The following is a 13,272-nucleotide window of genomic DNA, read 5'->3' as shown; positions in this document are numbered from 1 at the left end:
CGGCCCTCGGCGACGGGCGGGCGGGCGAAGGCGGCGGGAGCGCGCGCGCACAGCCTCGCGGCCCCGCCCCTCACCCCGCCCCTAGCCTCTGACTCCTCGGAGCACCTCCCGGGCTGGGGGGTGAGGGGTGCTCCGACAGGACGGGGGCGAGCACGTGCCTGATGCAATTCGGAAGGGAGGGCATTGAGGGGGGCAGGAGAGGTGGGTGGGGGAAGAGGGGGAGGTGTCTTAAAGGGCCAGCACGTCAGAGCGTTCGCAGGTGGAGCACATGGGAACGGGCCACGCGGCCGACCCGGCCTGCTCGCGCTCTTTAGGCTAAGTGCACCGAATTCGGGAGAAGGAGCCATTAACGTCATGCCGGATTTACAGAGTGAAGGAGAGGGGTGCCCATCCACTTCGAGGACGCGCCGACGCCGCCAGCTCCCTGGCGCCCCGCGGGCCTGGCCCCTCCGGGCCCGCCCGGGTGACCTTGGGCGAGTCGCCCTCACCTCTCCGGGCCGTACTGGGCTCCTCCCCGCGGCCCCGGACGGCCAGGACACTGCCCGGAGTTCGGTTCGACGCCCGGCCCCGAAGGCAGGCCCTTAACCCACGGGGACAAGAGTGCCGACGAAGTGGGAACGGAATTACCAACCCCCAACCTGGCCAGGCCCCCGAAACCGAATATTCATGGCCAGGAAATGTTTTTTTTTCTAAAGAATTGCTTAGGGCGGAGTTGAACCAACGTGATAGGGACTCAGATACCTGAGATTTTATCCTGGCCCTGGCCCTGCCCCTTACCAACTCTGCAGCAGTCATTTCCTCAGTGGACCTCAGTTTCTCTATTGTAAAACGAACCAATGGTAAATGACAGTGATTTCAAACTTCAGTGCACATTCAATAAATATTTACTAACCTCGTACTGTGAGAGCCTGAAGGGTTCTAGGAAAGGGAGTTTGGCAATCAGGCGAACAAGGTCTCTATCCTGGAATTTACACTCCGAGGTGGAGAAAGACAATGAACAGTGATAAATGCTTGTTTCCTTTCTATGAAGACAATAACTACTACAGTGGTTGGTTAAACTAGATCAGCTACTTCAGTATGGATGATGAGGGAAAACCTTGAATGCAGATTCCAAATGTTTTCGAATGGAATATGTCTGGGATGGGACCTTGAAACCCGCAAGTCTAACAAACCTCCTTGGATGCTTACCCATCTGGTGGTCCCACACTTCACTTGGAGAATTCCTGGTTCTGACTGGCTGTGATCCCACCACCTCAAGACATAACAGCCTGGAATGTTGGCCATCTCCAAGGCAAGGATTAGAATACATGACCTGCTGGATTTGGGAAAAGGCTTATTGAAAAGCCTCTTGGAATTGCCCCAGGGGACGAGGCTGGTTGTAACCATGACTACTGGGGAGAGGTGCTGTTGGGGGATAATCTGACGTCTAGTTCCAGCTCTTCCATAACTTGCAACTCAGCCTCTGCACATTGGTCAGCATTCCAACCTTCCATGGGCACCCCTTTCCTGGTGGTGAAATGGGGGTAAAATTATGCCTAACTTGCTTCTACCCTCTCAGCTTCTGTGAGGGGTCAAATGAGACGTTAGTCAAAGTGCATTGTAAATTATAGAGACTGAGACTGGTGCTTCAAAAGAGGTACCAAGGAAGGTAATGATCACAGGAATCTCAATGAATTTGAGCAGGATTCTTCATAATTGTATTATATATGCCCTTAATCGGAAGGTAAATTATTGTACCTTGCCACTGGAATGCACTATTTTTTATCATACTTAACTGGTATTTCCTGAAGAGGTTATTCACACTAGACCTTCTCTGAACCTTGTTAATAAGGGACATTATGGTCATTGGTCATTCTTTTCTACGTGCCTATAGTTGGAGTTGGAGGGTAGAGGCGCCCCCATGTAACTTGTGAGGGGACCAGGACTGTGTGCACAAGTATCCCATTCACACTACCCAGCCATCAGTCTGAGCTGAACAAGCACCACCAGGCCTGCTGTTTGAAGGCTGGAGGGGCACTGGGATCTGCATGCACTGGGCCTGCTCTGCCCCAGAAAGGGGCTCCTAAACACCAGTGCATCATTTTGCAAATGGGAGAACTGGGGCCAGAGACAAAATAAAAAGACTACATCTTAAACTAAGGCTGTTAGAGCTGGAAAAAGGAATCTCAACGATTACTCAATTTCCTTGTTTTGCAGATGAGGGCAGAGAGGTTCAGAGAAGTGAAGTTATTTAAGCAAGGTCACACAGCTAGTTCATGGCAGAACCAGGTCTCACACCTGAATTTCTTGATCCTACGTCCAGTAGCCTTTTCTACATAAAATGTTGGAATTGGGATTTGAATTCAGGTTTTTATTATTTTTATTTTATTTTATTTTAATTTAATTTAATAATTTTAGAGAGAGTGTGTGAGCAAGAGAGGGGCAGAAGGAGAAAGAGAATCTTAAGCAGGTTCCATGCTGAGCATGGAGCCTGTTATGGGGCTCGATCCATGACCCTGGGACCATGACCTGAGCCGAAATCAAGAGTTGGACACTCAACTGACCAAGCCACCTAGATGCCCCTGAATTCAAGTTTTTAAAAATTCCTGACCCAATGTGGCATTCTATATTCAGTTCTAAATGTTAATAATGACCAAAATTAGTAGTTACTTTTACTGAGTAGCAACTATATGCCACGTTCTATGAGAAATACTTGACATTCATTATCTCACTTAATTCTCACAATAACGCAATGAGATAGGTGTTAATTCTGGCCACAAATAATTATTGAGTCCCTACTATGTGCCAGGCATGCCAAGGCCAGGTAGCTGTTATCTTCAATCACAAATGAAGGTGACTGAAGTTCATCAAAGAAAATAAGAAAGTTAGGTGGGTGTCTGGAGTCACAGTCAGCAGCTGAATATCAGAGTGACCTTTTTCAGGGCAGTGTAACTTCCCAGACCGTATCCTTACCCCCATACCACACTGTAAGGCCTGCCTCTCTTCCTTCCATTGCAAAATTCACAAGTAATTATGGAGAACCCATCAAATACATAAGCCTAGGGAAGATCCTAAAGATATGGAATCTTGTTTCCCCCAAAAGTAAACTCTAATGGGGGGGAGAGGGGCAAGTAATTAAGCAATAGTTCACCTCAGGCCAAAAAGGAGGTAAGACAAGATTTGCTTTGGGCAGAAAGTGACAAGAATCAAACTAACTTGTGTGGCACCCAGGGCTTCAGCACCTCATGTGCTTAAAAACACAGAGACACACAGTGAGAAAATCAAACTTAAAAAATAAAAATTATGGGGGCGCCTAGGTGGCTCAGTCAGTTAAGCATCCGACTTCGGCTCAGGTCATGATCTCGAGGTCCGGGAGTTCGAGCCCCGCCTGTTTCAGATTCTGTGTCTCCCTCTCTCTCTGACCCTCCCTCATTCATGCTGTCTCTCCCTGTCTCAAAAATAAATAAACGTTAAAAAAATTTTTTTTAAATAAATAAATATTATAAAGTGGGTCCAAATACCTATTTGTATTTAATTATGTGCTTGTTTGCTCCCAGTGCTGACAACTTCCTGAAGACAGAAGAGGCCACATGAGGGACAGATAGCCTAGAGACCTGATTGATAAGCTGCAGACCATCTCCGGCTTTGTTGAATGACTTTGGGCAGCCTCTTTGCCTTCCCGGGCTTCCATTTCTCTCTCCACAAAATGGGAAGCATAATACCTGCCTCTCTGGCTTATCAAGGTGAAGAAAGGTACAGTTTCCGTGAAACTTCATTCTTTTGGGGGAAGCATTGGTAAAAGGTGGTGAGGTTCCTTGAGTTATCTGTGTTAGGATGAAAAATTTTAATACACATAGATGTACGGTTTTTCTCCTCTTTCAGTTTGATATTCCAAAGGACCTTGTGTTTCTGAAAGAACTTGGGCTGTATAACTTATCTTCTGATATCAGGGGCTCCTGGGCAGGAGGCCTCTAAGCAGACGTGGAGGAGTGGGTGGGGTCAGCAAGGGAGGGGCCTTGGCCTATACGAACAGTGCCAGCTGGGGAGTGTTTTCCCAAACTCTGAGAACTCTTGGGGTTTTTTGGCACATGCCACAAAATTTATTTCACTTCATGGGAGGAGGCTCAGCCTAGATCTCTTCTGGTGAAGTAAATGCAAATGGCAATAGTTAACTGAGGTGGGATGGCGGGGGTACTGTGTGTTCCCGTAGTACCTGGTTAGCCCCCAGAGCAACACAATTTGTGTAAGTATGATTATTCCCATTTTACAGATGAGGAAGTAGGCTCAGAGGCAGCCAAGCCTCCCCAGGGGGTTAGTAAAAGAGGAGCATGGGTTTGTAATGAAGAAGGTCTGACAGAGAATTTAACTTCCAACACATTCACCACTTGGACGCAGAGACAGGCCTCACCTCAGCCTCTCTCTCCTCCATTCTTCCCCCTTCCCCCAGCCCCACGCCCCTCCCTGGCATGCCTACACTCCTCAGATGGTCTCATGATGAGCTTGTCCACTGATTGTCCCCCGCCTCCCTCTCGATGCAGCCTACCACACTGCCTGAGCCAGTTCTCTGGACTCTTTCATGAACCGAGCCCTGCCTCTGCTTAACAACTCCCATTCGCGCCCCTCCCTGTCCTGCTGCCTCTACCACACCCAATACCCCAGCAGCAGTGGACCACTCACTGTTTCTTTCCTTCCACAAATATTTATTAAGCATCCACAATGTGCCAGGTACTGCCTAGGCCCTGGACATAGAGAAGTGAGCAAGATACACAAATTCCCTGCTTTTGGGAAGCTCCTGGTCTTACACCCTGTGGCCCCCACGCTTTCCTGCCTCAATTCATGTAAATTCTTTCACTGTGACATTCCTGTTCATAGTGAAGTCCTGAGTGTGAATCCCAGCTTGACCGTCTGCTGACTTTGAACAAATATTTAACTTCTCTCTAAGCCTCAGTTTCCCCATCTGTACATTGGAGATGATAATACTACTTATCTCATAGAGCTCTGGTGATTTTTAAAGGAGATAATGTGTATAATTTAATAGGACAATGCTTGCACATAGTATGCAGTAAGTAAACATTACGTTTCGTTACTTTTATTATTGCCAGTAATGCCATTCCATTTCCATTTGTCCAGAATTCTACTTATCCTTCAAGGCTCAACACAAAATGCCAACTTTTTCACAAAATCTTATTTAATTTCCAGAACTAGAATAGATTTCTCCCCACTCTTTTTTAAATTTTTTAATGTTTATTTAATTTTGAGAGAAAGAGAGACCACATGAGCAAGGGAGGGACAGAGAAAGACTGAGACACAGCATCAGAAGCAGGCCCCAGGCTCTGAGCTGTCAGCACAGAGCCCGACGCAGGGCTCAAACTCATGAACGACGAGATCATGACCTGAGCTGAAGTCGGACACTCAACTGACTGAGCCACCCAGGCACCCTGATTTCTCCCCAGTCTTAACTCCTACTGGCAATTTCCCTAAAGCATATAGTATTGTTTACTTCCTTTCTGCCCTCAATTATGGTTACTTATAAGTATGTCTTATCTTCCATCTAGATTATGTTTCTTGAAGGCAGGGATTGCATCCCATTGTTCTTAGTGTTTCTTATTGTAGTCATCAATGGTGCCTTCACAGCAGGCCCTCAGTGTATTTTCTGGACAAATGAATGGATGAATGAATGAATGAATGAGTGCAGGATCGCTCCTGATCACATCAGTGTTTCAGTAACTAGAATGATACTGTCAAGGGCCAAGTGCTAACTTTCATGTATACTTAATATACAATGTAGATAATAAATGTTTAGTATAATTATATAAATTATATATATACTTTGAAATGATAAAATATAATGTGAAAATAAAATGTGCTAACTTTAGCAAACAAAGTATTTTAAGTCTAACAAAGCAAAACGCGCATATAAGCCCACGACCCAGAGGCACTCACTGGCAACGTGTTGGTGTATTTTCTTCTGGTCTTTTCTCTATGTATATTTTATCTAATTGAGGCAGTACTGCAAATTCAGCAGTTTTATTTCTTGCTTCCCTGCCTTAACACTGTATTATGAGCACTGTCCCCACATCATTTGCAAATGCCCTTCACACAGTTAGTTGTGTCATCTATTGAGCACCTATGGTTTGCTCACATCTGCCCATCTTCTGTTTGTGCCACACTGCATTTCCCAAAGGGCTTTCATGGAGACAAGACAGATGTGATTGTCTCCAATTGGCCGCTGAAGACCTGAGCCTCACAGAAGTTCAGATAAATGCTCTAGGATCCCAGGACAGCAGAATCAGGATGAGAACCCAGGTCACACCCTCTCATTCCAGACCCCTCCACCATCCCACAGGAGATACACACGCATTGGAAATGCAAACCTCCCACCACACCAGTCAGACAAACTCAGGTAACCATGTTCAATCATTCCAGTGACTGGAAACATCTCGGTTCACGGAGGCAGGTAGAAATTAGCAGCCAAAACAAAGGCAGACAGCAATTTTCCTGGCAACATGACCATAATTAGTCACAAGTACTGAGCTCCCAGAAGAGAAGGGCCCTGACTTAGGGACTAGAGTGGAAACAATAAAGGGCAAGACATGGTCTCCGCCCCAGGGAACACAATTCTCTACACCAGCACGGTGTTCTGTTCACACACCACTTGCCTGTCCTTTGCCTATAGCACAGGGGAAAAAAGGTAAAGGGTTTGAGGTCAAAAGAATTAGGTCCAAGTTTAGGTTTGTCTACTTTCTAGCTGCGTGATGTTAGGCAAGTTACTTCACTTCTCTGAGCTTTATTGTTTCCATCTATAAAATGGTGAAGGAAAATAGCTGATAAAATTCACTATGCTTTTGAGAACATTAAATAAACCAACATCTGTGAAAGAGTTTTATAGTCCCAGCTCTGCCACCTTTCAGCCCTGTAACCTCAGGCAAGTTCCTCCTTCACCTCTCTCTGTGTCAGTTTTCTCATCTGTAAATTGGAGATGAAAAAAACACCCCCCTTTAGGGTTATTCTGAGGATTAAGTGAGTTAACACATGCAAAGTGCTTAGAACAGTACCTCACAAATAGTACATACTGAACAAATGTTCCCTATTATTATAGTAGCATAGAATCAAGAGAATCATTCTCAAAAATCCCATAAAAAAATCAGAGCAAGTGTCTAATCTATAGATGAGGAAACCAATCCTCAGAAAGATGAGGTGTTTATCCAGAGTCCTGATGCTAATTGATGGCAGCTTCAGGACTTCTCTAGATTCCAAATGCAATGCCTTCCTTCTCCAGATAATATTCTAGCTGTTGTAAGCTGTCAGCCTTCTGGCCAATTTCAGTCCACAGGCATGTTTTGTTTGGCCCACACAGTATTCTTTTTTTAATTGAATTTAACTGTGATTAGATGGGCCCAGCACACGCTAGTGAGCCTCAGGCCCAACCCCTCCTCTGGTGTTTGTGACTCCCAGCCAACCAGCCGGCTACCCTTATTTAGATCCCTGCACAGGCTGATACAATGCCAGTCACTAAACACATGGTATAGACAAGTTCTGGAAACTAAAGGGGAGGCAGAGAGGAGCACAGGCCAGAGGGACAGGGACGAAGTAGTCAGGGAAGCTTTCCTGGAGGTGGCTGTACTTGAGTTAAAGCTTAAAATTAGGGAATGGGCTTTGTCCAGTATAAACGGTGTGGGGGGGCAGATTGCTTTAGCATTTGGTGACCTTCAGGGATGTTTATGAGTTTCCCTGCCAAGGCTTCCGCAGGCCTTTCCCTTGGTCAAGAAGAGAAAAGAAATAAGCTGCCCCTTATCTCAGATCAGGCCATGCGACTCAGGAGGTCCAGAGTCAATACGCATTGTCACTGTTTTTGAGTAATTGATCTGTGTCATCACCCCTGAGTACTCAGCACCATGCAGGACACCTGGAGGGAGGTGTGATCACATGAGCTGAATGGAGTATGAAGGATGGCCCCTGCCCTCGATGATAATGATAGCAAGAATAATAATGATAACGGCAGGGTCTGTAGACAGGGGCTTTTTTTGTTCCGGGTGGCAGTTCCCAAGGGAAATTCCCGAGAATGTGAATAGATAATCCACCAAGATGGAATCTGCCATCAAACTATTTGGGAAAACATTGGGCTTACTTAAGCAATGTTAAATAAATGTTTTGCTCTGGGGTGTCTTGGGGCCTCTAGCATTCATGGTAAATCTCTCAGAAGGAGAGCATTCCCCAAACTCATGTGACACAGAGCAAATCTCAAAACCCCTTTTGAGAAACACTGACTCCCTTTCTGCTGGGGTGGTTTCAGACAAAGGGATGTAGGAAGAGGTCTGGCCCTGCTGCTATTTCTTATGGAACCTAGATAAGTCCCTTTTCTTCTCTGGACTTTAGTTTTCCCATTAAAAAAAAGAAAAGTCTGAAGGTCCTGGAAGTTTCTTCCCATCCTAGCAGTCTTGATAGCAGGTTCTAATGTTTCATACCTCTATGACAAAGAGGATGAGCGCTGGTCACAGGAATGAGGTGGGAAAAGGCTGTGGGAAGCTGATGAAGCCTCCTGACTGCCTGTCCCAGTGACAGTCACTGGATCAGAGAGGTTTGCCAATTCCCACAGGGTCACACAGCACTTGAGTTTCTAGATTTGTGACACATGGTAGGAAGGGGGGATCCTCAAATAATGTGAGTGGTCTAATTACTTAATGTGGGTAAAGTGCGTAGAGATGATCCCTAGATAAAGACAAGGGAGAGCCAGGCTCATTTTGTGTGAGTAGCACTGCCTGATGCATTTTCTGCCAGCCTCCAGGGTGATGGGGCTCCCAGGGGGCGCTTCAAACAAGAAAAGCAGGAAATGTTAAGGCATGCCTGCCACTCTCCTGCAAAAGACCCTCCAGCGACTTTGTATTGCAACAAGAATAAACTCCAGACCTGTCACCTCAGCCCACAAGACCCTATGTGCTGGAGACTCTGCCCACCCCCTACTCCCCCTACTCCCCCCTCTCTGCTCCTCTCCCCCTGCCTGCCATGTGCCAGCTTTTTTTTTTTTTAATTTTTTTTAACGTTTATTTATTTTTGAGACAGAGAGAGACAGAGCATGAACGGGAGAGGGGCAGAGACAGAGGGAGACACAGAATCGGAAGCAGGCTCCAGGGTCTGAGCCATCAGCCCAGAGCCCGATGCGGGGCTCAAACTCACGGACCGCGAGATCATGACCTGAGCTGAAGTCGGACGCTTAACCAACTGAGCCACGCAGGTGCCCCAATGCCAGCTTCTTAAACACATAGAGCTCCTTCCAGCTTCCAGCCCAGGGGCTCTAGGGCAAAGAGTTCCCACTGCCCGGAACACATGCCCGCCCCCACCCCCCGCCCAGCACATGCACACACGCGAACACCATACTCTTCTCATCCTTCAAGCCCCAGCTTTAGAGGGCCCCTTCTCAGAGAGACCTTCCTCGATCAACTTGGCTGAAGCACTCCATGTTCTTCATAGCACAGATCACAATTTCTGATTTTATGTGTTTACCTCCTTTTGCCCATTTCCTTCACTAATGTCTGAACTCCACGGAACTGAAGCTTGTGGCTGTGTTTTCACCCTTAATTCCCAGTCCCAAGTACAGTGCTTCGCACAGTAGGCACTTAATATTTGGTTGAACGAATGCTGTGTGGCCTCTAGCAAGGTGCTTCCCTTCTCTGGGCCTCCGTCTCCCCACGTGTGAAAAGCAGTGCTTGAACGGGGTGCTGCTGGGAGCCTTTAGAGCTCTGACTACGGGTCTGTGACTAATATCTGGGCCTCAGGCCCAGGAGTGAGCCTAGTATGTTGCAGCACCGTGGCCTTGCACACAGCGCACTGGTTTAATCGGGCAGCAGACACCCTGTCATTTTGTGTTCTGCTGTCCCTCCTCCTCAATCCCTGGGCTGGGAACCATGCTGTCAGATTTTCAGGATGATCTATGCACAGCCACCTGGGAGAGGCTGGTCAGTCTGGAAGCCTAAGGGCCAAGAGGCCTTGTCACTGTCCTGATGTGAAAGACTGCAATCTTTGGGAGGTTTCATCAAATCCTATAATCTCTGGACGTTTGGCCCGGCCCTCTGCCTTAAAGGTAACTGCCTTCTAAACTTTGCTCACTAGTGGTCATGGTCACCTGGGTTCTACTTGTAGTGCTCAGAATAGGGGCCTTGCTGGCTCTTAGGGCTGCTCATCTCACCAGTGAACAGCTTTAGGAAGTCCTTTAATCAGATGGTTGGTGGAACACGAGGCAGCGTAGCATAGGGGCAAAAAGTCTGGGCTGTAAGCCAGGGGGTTTGCAGAATCCCAGCTCTGTAACCTACTTGCTATGTGAGACTGAGCAAGCCATGACCCCTCGCTGTCCCTCTGTTCATCTTCTGCAAAATAGGGAGAATCCTCATCAGGCTGTTGAGAAAACCATAAGCATTAATAGAGTGAAGGTGATAATGTCGGTTTCTGTTAACTGCTACCTGTGAAGTGTTCTTGTTGTTATTATTGTTTTTAGATCTTCTTGGACTCTGTTCTTTGTGTTGATCGATTTGTTTGCAAAAGAGATAGTGGGGCCCAGCCCAAACACACAGGGCTGGGAATCTAGGGGGTGGGCTCGCTGGTATCTATGAGAATATCCACTTCATTGTTCCAGGCCTCAGGACCCCACCTGAAAAAAGGAAAGAGAAAAATCCCTGTCTTGCTTCCTGTCAGAGAACTGATGTATAGATCAAATGAGAAATAAACAAGGCAGCTTTGAGAAGTAAAAAAAAAAGCTCTATAGATATGAGGGATTCATCTTATTTTTTAATAAAGTTTATTGATTTATTTTGAGAGAGAGAGCAGTGGAGGGGCAGAGAGAGGGAAAGAGAGAATCCCAAGTGAGCTCTGCATTGTCAGCATGGAGTCCGATGTCGGGCTTGAACTCACCAACCAGGAGATCATGACCTGAGCTTAACCAGCTGAGCCACCGACATGCCCCTCTTATTTTATTAGAGAGCTCTTTCCTCTTTTAGCAAAGGCACATTAGCTCCAAAACAGCAAAATAGCTAAACTCAACCTATTTGGCAAACAGTGTGTTTTTGATACTTGTTGTGAATTTGAAGCTAATCCCTTCAGAATCTTCTTTCGTTAATGTACCAGAGCAAACAAGTTTGAGAAGGATTTATTTATAAGCCATTTGGTACATTCCTACAGGATGTAGAGCTCGGTTTGGCTGATTTCTGGTGTCTTTGCTTATTGTTGTTATTTCTTCCCTTTTTCTTCTTCAGGGATTTGGTTGGAAGGACCCAGGTGAGGTGTGTTCATTTTGCAAATGTAGGCAGAACACAGTAGCCCTGCATAATTTCAGGAAGCCTGGTGTGATCTCTGTTCGACCCCTGTCATGCCTTGGGGGCCTACAGCATGAGGAAGCCCCTAGAATCGACCTTACTGCACAGATCAGAAACAGAGGCCCAGAGAGGGGAAGGCATTTGCCCAAAGTCACACAGCTGGTTAATGGCAGAGGCTTGACCAGGTAGCCAGGTCTCTTGACTCCAAACCCTGTACTCTTTCCAACAGTTCTATGGAGTCTTGCAGTTTCTCTAAATTAGCTTACTGTGTCTCAAAATCTTGTAATTACATAGGGGTTCACATTTGTCAAAACTCATTGAACTGGGGGAGGCTGGCTGGCTCAGTCAGTGGAACATGGGACTCTGGATCTCAGGGTTGTGGGGACCCATGTTGGGTGTAGGGATTATTTATAAATAAAATCTTTTAAAAAAAGAAAAGAAAAAGAAGAAAACCTCTCATTGAATTATATACTTAAAATCTGGACAGTATATTGTTTTAAACTTAACTCACGTTTTTAAAACAATAAAATGGTGAGGCGCCTGAGTGGCTCAGTTTGTTGGGCGGCTGACTTCAGATCTCGCAGTTTGTGAGTTCTAGCCCTGCATCGGGCTCTGTGCTGACAGCTCAGAGCCTGAAGCCTTCTTTGGATTCTGCTGTCTCCCTCTCTCTCTGACCCTCCCGCTCACACTCTGTGTCTTTCTCTCAAAAATAAATTGACATTAAAAATTTTTTTAAATAAAAAAAATGATAAAATGGTGTGGCAGAGTCCTATTTAATGAAGGAGGCAGTGTCTAAGGCCAGCATTAAGGCAGAAATAATGTAAAATGTAAAGGACTCAAGAAAAGCCCTTAGGAAGGCAGCATGTCAGAGCCAACATGGTCTCTCAGCTGTTTCTGTGGGCATTGCAACAGCCTGCTGCTTCTTCAGAAGGTCCAGATTAGATTGTGGCTGGCATTAGGGCTCAGGTTGTGAGAGAAAGAATGTATCTCTACAAAAAGTTGATACTCAGCCTGGTGAGAGGCACATGTGGAGACCAAGACTGCTAAGGGAGGGGTGCCTCTGTGGCTCAGTCAACTGAGCAGCGACCTCTTGATTTCATGGTTCATGGGATCGAGCCCCATGTCAGGCTTTGAGCTGACAGCAAGGAACTTGTTTGGGATTCTCCCTCTCCTTCTCTCTCTCTGCCCACCCCCCCTCCCCCCGCTCACACACGTGCACACTCAGGAGTGGTCTCTCTCTCTCTCTTTCTCAAAAATAAATAAACATTAAAAAAAAGAAAAAAAAGACTGCTAAGGGAATGGTGGTTTATGGTACCACATCTCATACACACACACAGATCTCCCCGAGCAGGTGCCAGAGAAGGTTAAGGGAAGGCCTGGATCTGGGGACAAGGATCTGAGGGTTCCTGGAACCCAGCATGTGACTTAAGTCAGGGGGATTTCAGCCTCTAAGGGGGAGGGCTGAGGGGAAGGGGTTGGAGCAGGGCTGGGAAGCCGAACGATGGAGAACCCTTCATTCAAGATGAGAGGGCAGTGGTGGGGAACTGAGGAGATAAACAGGGAAGGAGGAGATAAACAGCTGGAAGACATCAAAGAGAGAGACGTTTGAAGGCAGCTTAAATTTTCAGCAGATATTAAGTACATAGGGTTGTCACCTTCTACAGCATCACAAAACTAATAAGCATCCTTTAATAAGTAAACACCGTAAAGTCTGGAGTGATGGAGGTGGAGGATGTTAATCCACAAAGCATAATATGTTTAATGAGATTAGATTTGATAAGTTTCAGAACAGTTTGTTAGTTGCTTATATATAAAAAGGAAGATTCCACACTTCTCAGTGTCAAAGAGTTTGTTCTTTTGAAGACTTTAAACATTTTCCCTAGAATTGTATTAAAACAATACATTTGTTCATCTCACACCCCTTAGGATGGCTACTATCAAAAAAGGAAGGAAGGAAGGAAGGAAGGAAGGAAGGAAGGAAGGAAGGAAG

General features: G+C 46.3%; 2 long non-coding RNA genes across 2 annotated transcripts in view; one reads left to right on the top strand and one right to left on the bottom strand.

Annotated features, from left to right (window-relative positions):
- The first annotated feature begins 1,297 nt into the window (after nt 1–1,297).
- LOC121009710 (uncharacterized) overlaps nt 1,298–13,272 on the top strand; it is a 66,415-nt gene continuing 54,440 nt past the window's right edge. Inside the window, exons 1-2 of the long non-coding RNA XR_005780798.1 lie at nt 1,298–1,723; nt 3,537–3,732. This is a non-coding gene — a long non-coding RNA (uncharacterized LOC121009710). The remainder of the gene's footprint in view (nt 1,724–3,536; nt 3,733–13,272) is intronic.
- The window catches only part of LOC121009715 (uncharacterized), a 20,107-nt gene continuing 17,003 nt past the window's right edge, over nt 10,169–13,272 (bottom strand). The window contains exon 2 of the long non-coding RNA XR_005780800.1: nt 10,169–10,621. This is a non-coding gene — a long non-coding RNA (uncharacterized LOC121009715). The remainder of the gene's footprint in view (nt 10,622–13,272) is intronic.

The sequence above is a fragment of the Herpailurus yagouaroundi genome, unplaced genomic scaffold, assembly GCF_014898765.1.
Source record: "Herpailurus yagouaroundi ecotype Mexico unplaced genomic scaffold, PumYag 29, whole genome shotgun sequence".
Classification (NCBI taxonomy): Eukaryota; Metazoa; Chordata; class Mammalia; order Carnivora; family Felidae; genus Herpailurus; species Herpailurus yagouaroundi.
This window is presented reverse-complemented; position numbering and strand designations above follow the sequence as displayed.